The following is a 9368-nucleotide window of genomic DNA, read 5'->3' as shown; positions in this document are numbered from 1 at the left end:
CCACCCATCAGTCTCATCCATTCAAACGCAGAGCCCCCCCAGCTCAGAGGGCTAGGAAAGAGAGGGACTGGACTGAAAAACCCATGGGAAGGACTAGCTTGCAGGGGTTTTACAGCCATTGCAATTTCTGAGCACGCATTATATTGACTGCCCTTCTTCAGTATTGTCCTACCTAGGCAGCCATGTGGTCTGCTGGAGCCACAATGTCATACCATCACATTGCAGGATCTGCAAAGCTCCCGAGTCGTGATGGCGGGATACCGATTCACTGGGTTAAAAACGGGTAAATCCTGGAGGGTTCAGAAGAGTTCCCATTTCAGTCTTTTATGTCTGATTTCTATTATTCTCTCTTCCATATTTAACTCTGTAGCTATTTTTGTTCACAATCCGTCGATGTTCTGAGAATAACCAGCTGCATGTATGTTGAAGGGTTGTCTGCACCTGGCTTTTTCCTCCATAAAAGCTGCCCTGGCATTGCTAACACTAGTGCAGCACTGGGACAGGTTCCCCAGAGAGGTGGTGGACTCTCCATTCTTGGAGGTTTTTAAGACCTGGCTTGACAAAGCCTTGGTTGGGATGATCTAGATGGGAACGGTCCTGCTTTGAGCAGGGGTTGGACTACAGGTGACCTCCTGAGGTGCCTTTCCGACCTTCATTTTCTATGATGGGAGATGGCAATGCTGGGAGTTTGAGTAGATGTGATTTTTGAAGGCACTGGCATTTTTAACCCCATGGAATAATGGTTTTGCAATACAAGAGTTCCTAACAGCTAAAGAAGTGCCTGAGGCAGTTGTCCACTTATTCTTCTTTCTCTTCAGAACAGGGATAGTAAAGCATATTTTTCTGTCACAGTTATAGTATTAGAAAAACAACTGAAGGGAGTTTCTTCAAGCTTGAAAAATTAAAGATGACAAAAACACTTTCCTTAGGTTGAAAATGAATCTGGGTAATGTCACCTCAAAGGGCCAATTTTTGCAAACTGCTCTATTGATTTTGAAAGGGACGGTGTTAGAAGGGAATGGTCATCTTGTATGAGCCTCTTGGTTGCTATCAGGTTGCCATATGATGCAGTCATATGGCAAGTGCATGAGCAATTTGAAGCAAGAAATAAATTAGATAATTATAGATGTTGGTGGTAGAAGATCACTTCTAGATGATCTAAGTAATACTCTTGGTCAGCTTAATCTTGTTCTCTACCATATTTTCTACTCCTTTATCCAGTCTAGGATTAAATGCCTCACGAGGAGTTCCTACTATGCAGTTTTGCAAAGGGTCACGTGTAGCAATTCATACTGCAGCGTTACTGTGCAAAGTCCACTCTTGGTGTGTCGAGAAGTGGCAGATGCCTTCAGATCAGTGTGGCCAAAAGCTTGGAGCCTTGGGATATGTATATTCAAGCCTCCACGTTTGGGAGAAATGGGTTACATGGAAATCATGGATGTGCTGGAAGCAATGTCATGCACAGTGTCTTAAGATGGAGTATCCGCTGTGACCTGTACTCTTAGAAATATGTTTAAAATTACAAGTTATGGACATGGGATCATAGGAGGCAGAAACTGAAATGACCTAGCAGATGTCTGGGTTGATCCTTTTTGTCCATCTATCCCCATCTGCATTCACTACCACATTGAGGCACCTCACATTTTTGTCCTTCTTCAGCCATTTAAAAACACAACCTTTTCATCAAGAATGAACAGAACTGTTTTTTGCACTCTTTGGTTTAGGCGCTTTGTCCTATTTGGAAACCTTTAATCTGAAGAGTCAAAAGAGAACATACCATACTCTTTTTAAATCAAAGCTTTCAAAGTTCAAAACTGCTGCTCATTTTATACCTCCATGAGCATGAAGCTCATGTATGGACCGGATTTGATGCAATTCACACGGCGAGGTTCTGTTCCTACAATCCAGACTCACAGAGCTTGAATGATCTCTCCTAAGGACCTTCAGCATCCCTCTCTCTGTACTCATCTCTTATACTTATGGGATCTAGTCATTTTTAAAGATGCCAATGTCATAGCATTATAATGCTGATTGCATTAAAAAAATCCCATAGCAAGGTAACATGGAACAGGAGTAGAAGGATGAGCAAAACGTAGAGGCTTGAATGACACCGATTCAACCCCAGTCTTGAAATGAAAAAAGAGGCATTTCAGTGGGTGACAGAACTGTAAAAGCTACCTCCTGTTGTAACTTTTCTTCACATTCCACAAAAGCCTCCTAGGTCTGCGGACACAAAATATTTGAAGAATCCATGAGAGAGATTTTTGTAGACCAATCAGCTGAATTTAATCCAGGATGTCCCCCATTCTTTTATTGTGGGCAGCATCTTTTGTTTTGTACAAGCAAAGAGAAGGACCTTGAATCCCATGTTTTGCAGTAAAAATAGATTGAAACATATTTTCTTTAGCCAAGCAAAGGAAAACCGCATCGGACCCATTGGATTCTGGGTCCCTGTGTTGTCTGGACTGTGCCTGTTGAAATTGAAAGTTTCAGGCCGTACCCCAGACACAATGGCCTCTCTCACATTTCTCACTGTCCACATGGGTGGTTTTAATTCGGCCGGTTAGGAATATGCTGCAGCCAGGCTCAGTGGTAGACAGGGGACATAAGGGAAAAAATGAAGGTTGTGGCATAAGAAAGTGTTCCTTCCAGATGATGACTTAGCAAAACTGATGCCTCTGCAACCACATTATCAGGCTAGAAAGGCAAATTACAGACTGCAGGAGTCCTGAAAAGCCTGTTGTGTGGGTGTGTGGAGGGAAGGGAGAGAATTCCAGGAAAACCAAATTTTGGTCACTGTTGACTGTAGATAGACAACTTCCTGGCCTCAGTAGCAGAGAACTCAGCAATGTAAAAAAAGGAAATTCCTTCAGAGTAAAAGAAAAAAATTGAGGGTTTCTAGACTTACAGGATCTCAGACCAGCAATGTTATTCTTTGCTGAATCACCAAGAGGGATCATTATTTCGGTATGCTGATGATGAATTTAAGAGAGTCACCAGGATTAGGAGCTTTTAAAGGGCCAGTGTGGCTACCGGATCAGATTCTCAGCTGGTATCAAACTCATGCTCAGACCGTCATAGGAAGAAGGCTAAAGTGATATAGAAGCTGTTCATATAACAAGGGCACTTTGTGCCAAATCTTCACCTGGCGTAACGCAGTTGACTGAGCAACACTGATTTGCATCAGCTGAGATCTGTCCCGTGACATCTGTCCATAGACACAATTGTAATATCTCAGCCATGCATTTTTTGCCTTTCCGATATCTTATATTTTGCAGCCATCTTCTACCCAGCTCTGAACTGTCAACGTGAAACTGTTTTTTTTCTGTCAAATTGCAACTAAAGCATCATCAGTAATATCATAATGAAACTAATTCACTTACATATCAGACATAAAAACCAAACTCTCACAAATTAGTTAATCTATACAAAATATGCTGTAGGAAATACCCCCAAAACTTTTCACTTCGGGATCTCAAAGCACTGTAGAAATCTGAATTAGTTAAACATGAGAACCCACACCACCTTCCGGAGGTAGACATTCTGTCCATTTTATGGAAGTGAATGCTATTTCACAGAGGAGTTAAAAAGGTCATACAGCAGTTCAGTGGGTAACAAAACCCAGAAATCCCTTTTCCTGACACCCTGCTTAAACAGCTGCCTCCTTAAAGGGCCCATTGAAGTCCTTTTCCTAACTTAATCATCCTTTTCTTAGGAAAGATTTCCATTCACTGCAGTGAGAGTTCAGCTTGAGCGCAGTCTTGACACATGGGATGTATTTCCTAATATTATTTCTTAATATTGGCAACCATTGCACTCTGTTTCCTTTAACTTGGTCAAACTTGAGTACAAATAACTAATCTGTGGTGATATCATGTGGAGGGGGAAGGGAACAGAACCTCAGCAAGGCTTAGATGTCCTTTAGCAGATGCAACGAGCTGGCTGAAGAAGGCCTGCTCCATACACAGGGTGGGATTGTGAACTAACCCAATTATATCAGTATAATCCTGGTTTAGCTACACAAATAGGACCATCAAGTTATTAATACCTGTATAGCTTGGGAATAAGCTACTGCTATGCTGTGCCCAGCCTGAGTTTTATTTAGTGATACTAGTTTCTCAACCACAGTTAAAGCGGTTCAATGGCAGCCTGTAGAAAGCTCTTAGCTTGGGTTGCTTGCACAGAAGTTAAAATGATAGAAAATAGCTACTTCTATGAACAGGGAAGACCGTTGTGTTTTTGTGTGCCCTGGGGCTTTGCAACTGAGTCAGGATTGTGACCTTGTAGCAATTATTTAGGATAAAATTAGCAAAAGTGGCTATTGGTTTCAGGTGCCTCAGTACTGTGGGAGCACGCTGGGTCTGACTTGAGAAAAGGTGAATCTCCAGATGAAGCCAGCAATTTCAACAGCACTGGGCCAGTTTATACCAGCTGAGGATCCAGGTCAAAGCAGGGCTCCACCTGACCCTTTGTCTAGCTATTCACCTGCCATTTTTAGCATCTTTTTTGCTGCTTTTGTTCCCTTTTCCTAGAGCGTTCTAAAACTATATCACATTTTCATTTACTCAAACTGGTACCACAAAGCTCAGGCATCCCCAGGTGAACATTCAGTTTTGTCACTGAAATAGGCACTTCAAAAACTAATGACAGAAAGATGGAACGACAGAAAGAAAGATGGAAAGAAAGATGGAAAGACAGAAAGACAGAGAGACAGAAATGCAGAGCTGAAACTATTTTCAGAAATCAACAGCAGTTTGGAAAGCCCCTAAATTGAGATTATATTTAGTTAATTTTAGGAGATTATTTTTGCTTGCAAATTTAAGCAAATTTTAAAAAGAGCTCTTACATTTTATGCATCAAAAGTGGGTTTTTTTTCAAAATGCCCTGCCCCTCTGGTTCTTTGCACCCCTTCACTGGTCCATGCCCTGAATGGATTGCATTGCCCAAGCTTTGTTCACACGATTCTGTGGTTTTGATGTTTTAACCTGTGTTTTATCCTTTTTGGTTACAAGTTATTTTTGTTTTCATTCAGTGTGGCAAAGGCAGCAAGTGACTCTTTACATGCCAATGTAACCACTAACGAGGCAGTGTCGTGCAGGAGCCGGCACTGAACTAGCAGTCAGGATGCCTTGGTTCTGTGCCTGGCTTGGCTGAGGGGTGACTTGAGGCAAATCATCTGTGTCTCAGTATCCCCCTCTGCAAAAGGGGGACCAAGACTGACCTTCTTTGTAAAATGCTTTGAGAACTAGTGATGCAAAGAGCTACGACGGTAAATGGCCTACGGGAATTAAGTTTGAACGATCATGTCTATGTTTATTCACAAGTGCCTGCTGCAAAGAGTTTGCAGTCTAAGACCCTAAACCCAGACACTATAGCACTGCTCGATTCCAAGGCTGAGTGCTGCTCCGCACAGGACATACCTACATCCCACTGTGTCCCATATGTCAGAGGACCCACATATCAATGGAGTCTGTACTATTGCCTTGAGCTGTCCCATAGGACTGGCTGCAGAAGGGCCCCATGCCGCCCCTGCACAGAATCTATGGGTGCTGCGGCCCCAACCTCATCTAGCGCAACATCACGGCTTCTGCTGCTGGGGACACGCCACAACTTCCGGAGTGACAGTGGAACTGCTCACCCCCAAACACTTAGATGAACGAGTCATGGTGTCCAACTCCCAAACTTCGACACCAGGGCTCTGAACTCTGAACTTTCCCAAAATAGAAGGGCATTGGCTGCAGCTTTATTGAGCTGGGTGGAGGAAGGGAGGAGCAGCCAAAAAGTCCTGATCCAGATCTAAACTTCCCCTTTAAGAAGGGTGGCATGAAGGAGTCAGTTTGGATGCATGTGCGTGTGCATGCACACAAGCGTGGGCTCATCGTGCTTTGGAGATAGGTGCCGAGGCTCACGCACTGAGGAGCAGGATTGTGGAATTGCAGCCGGCAATGACAAGAAACACTCAAAGACAGGCTGCAAGACTCATGTTAGGATGGTTTTTTTTAGATCAAAGTTTGCATTTACACCTATTCGGTTATCTCTCCCACCTCAAGGGACTCAAAGCCTGACACTGAAGCATAACACCGTGGGCCAATGACGGAACTGGTGTCAGGGCAGCAGGGGGGAGAACTCAGATGAAACCTATGGAGTCTGCTACGTATTTGGTCCTCTGAGTGAGGCTGCTGCCATTGAGCGGGGATGCTGCTCATGGAGGAGAGGAGTGTGGATCTGTGCACATGTGGTACATATGTGCATTGTGTGTGTGATATGCTCCACATGTGCATGTAGAAGCTTTGGTGAGGAGGATGAAAGAGAATGAATGAAGCTTTTCTCATTTCCCCCAGCTGCACTGCACCTGGCGCGGGGATCCCTTAGAAAAAGGGCTGGAGAGAGTACTACCGGGGTTTTTCAAAGGAAGGCAACCCCTGCCACAGATGGCCAATAATCCTTTCCACTAGACTTGCTAGCTACACTTGGTTTGCCCCTGGTGGAATTGAAAGGAAGAGCCTCGAACCAGCAATGGAGTGGGGAGGGACAGAAGCTGCAGTTTCACTCTGATTTACACCCCACCGGTTTTGGCAGGTTTAAACGAGGGCTGAATCAATTAGATGGTCCCCCTGGGTGTGGAGGTGATTGCATTTCCTCTAGTAACATGGGAGAGCAGTGGCTGCTCCAGCTTTGCATGCTCGGAAGCGCTGTTCATTGCAGCCGGTCAGACGTGAAGCCTAAGAGGCTGTTTCCAAAGATCACCCGGGAGCTCTGCTGCTAGCACTACTAAACCGTGGAACTGGGATGCATGTCCCTTCTGCAGCTGAAATGATAAACCCACCTCTCTTATCTCATACACATCCCCACGTTAGACCCAAAGGAGAAGAATAACACTAGGCAAGGGCTCCAATATCACACATCTGAGGGTTAATGAATACTGGAGAACTGAGCTTTGCTGTGCTTTCTGCGGGGCAGGAGAAGCCAAGGTGGAGACAAGTGCTGTGGCTTATCCAGGACCACAGAGCGAGTCAAAGCACAGCTGGAACCAACCTAGAGCTTCTGCTGCAAGAGTCCCCTCCTCCAAGCATCCGACTGCATTCCATGAGATGAATGCTGTTTCCTGCAGGCGCAGACATTATTGCATTGCTTTCGTGATTATATCCAGCTCCACAAGATTTTTGGCCTCCATTATAAAAGATAATATAGTTGTGGTTCTGTCGGCAGGTTTCTTGCAGGTACAATTAATCCCATAAAGAGACATGCTGTCACATTAATGTTGTGAATACTCTGCGACAATAACAACATATTCATTGTCAGGCATGACACTAATGAAGTAAGCTCTGTGACTAGAGGTGTTTTAGGGGATGAATTGCATTCCCATTTACATTCTTGCAGGCCTGCATTGCAATGACCCCAGATTGTCCCAAATGCAAAATTTGGTGTTATATACGAGCCATGTCAGCCAGCGTGGATCAAACTGCTTGTTTCGAGTCTGCATCAGCTGGCCTCTTCTAGCCTTCGTCCTGGCTGCTGGGGAGATGGATGTACCATTATACTTTGCACAGGGAGCCTGATTCTCCTTTGCCTTCCACCTTGATTATGCCAGCGCATAGCAAGAGCAAAGCAGATGTAGAGCTCTACCAGGCTGATCTGACTACCCAGGGCAGAGGAGAATAGGCTCCCTCAAAAACTGTGACACCTGGGGTCAGGCTGCTACGAGGATACTATCTGTAGCAATTAAACGGTGAGTTTCCTTCCCACTGTAAACTGACAACCAAATATGAACAGTCTTCTTGGTTTATTTTTGTAGTAGGGTATAATTATTTATAAGGTGAACCAACAGACCGTGTCCCCATAACAAGTGCTAACGTTTGCAGGAGCAAACAATGTGCTGAGCAGGCTACCTTCTTGGTTCAGCTGCCAGATCTCTCCAAGACGGCGTCACACGAGACATGCTTCTAATCACCCATCTATGGATCTTCATGAGCTAGACTAGATTCCTCCCCACTCCACACCCTACTCCCTCCCAACAGCCTCCGTTGATACTAGTCAAAGAGCTTTACTGGGAGCAGCCACGGGGGAAGCCTCAAGGCATACATGAGGACGTCATGGTCCACAATTGGGTGCTGCAGTAATAAAAACCAGCTTGGTCTGTGTCCTATGCAAAATGGGAGGAGTGGGAGAGGCATCTGTGTAAGGTTTTGCAAGCTTGGGAAAGTGGTGGAAGAAAAGCAAAGGCATATCGAGCAGAACCACGCTCAAGTTGCTGAGATGACTGAGAAGGTTAGAAGCTCTTTAGAAAGAGTTTAAAAAGGACACCAAAGCAGGGTAAATAATTGCAAACTCCATGTTGGAGACACGGTGTAAATGCATACCATAAATTGAAAAAAAAAAAAGAAGAAACCAGGCCAAAAAGGAACCATAAAGGATAAATGGAAGAGTAAAGGAGGCTATGAAAGAGGAGGGGGCAAGGGCGAGGCTTCATTTAAGATGAAAGTCAAATCCAAATGAGGGAAATAAAAAAGAGCACAAACTCTGACAAGTCAAATGCAAAACTGTAAGACAAGCTACATGAGAATTTGACAAGACATTTGCTAGAGACATAAAATGTAACAATATGCATTTCTTCAAGTACATTAGAAGTAGGAAGCCTGCCAGAGCGTCAGTCCGGCCATTGGATGATCAGGGTGTAAAAGGAGCATTAAGAAAGGATATATTCCTTGCCAAGAAATTTAAATGGGTCCTTTGCATCAGTCTTCTCTATGGAAGATGTTAGAGAGATTCCCTTGCCAGAGCCATTCCTCCCAGGGGACATGTCAGTAGAAAAGACAAAAACTGAGGTATCAGTACATGAGCTTTTAGAGGGGAGAGATTAATGAAACTGTTGCAATTCACCAGGACCTGATGGTATTTACCTGGCCTAGAGTCTTGAAGCAAGGAGCTCCAATCTTAAATTGAGGGACTATTTACTGTAGTGCATAACTTGTCATTAAAAAGTCTCAGTGCCAAAGGGTTGCCAGTGCATCTCCAGCCTTTAAAAAGGGCTCCAGAAGGGACCTAGAGAATAAGTATGCCAGTGAATCTAACCTCTGGTCCTGGCAAATGGGTAGAAAGAAGAATTAAAATGGATTATTCAGCACATGGATGAACAGGACTCACTAGTAAGAAATCAGCATGGCTTTTCTAAAGGGAAGTTATGCTTTACCAATCTATTGCTGTGCTTCAAGGGTGTCAGCAAGCATGTGGATCTGCTGATCTAGTATTTCTGGACTTCTAAAAAGCCTTTGACCAAGTCCCACACCAAACGCTCTAATGAATTGAATTGCTGTGGGATAGAGAAATCACCTTAAGGATAGAAAACAGAGCAAGTATAAATGGTCAGT

General features: G+C 44.2%; 1 protein-coding gene across 1 annotated transcript in view; it reads right to left on the bottom strand.

Moving 5' to 3' along the window:
• CCND3 (cyclin D3) overlaps positions 1-9368 on the bottom strand; it is a 65022-nt gene that overhangs the window by 21105 nt on the left and 34549 nt on the right. The window lies entirely within an intron of this gene.

Source organism: Alligator sinensis, unplaced genomic scaffold (genome assembly GCF_000455745.1).
Source record: "Alligator sinensis unplaced genomic scaffold, ASM45574v1 scaffold872_2, whole genome shotgun sequence".
In the NCBI taxonomy this organism is placed as follows: domain Eukaryota; kingdom Metazoa; phylum Chordata; order Crocodylia; family Alligatoridae; genus Alligator; species Alligator sinensis.
Note: the sequence above shows the minus strand (reverse complement) of the source record. Positions and strands in the feature narration are given on the sequence as shown.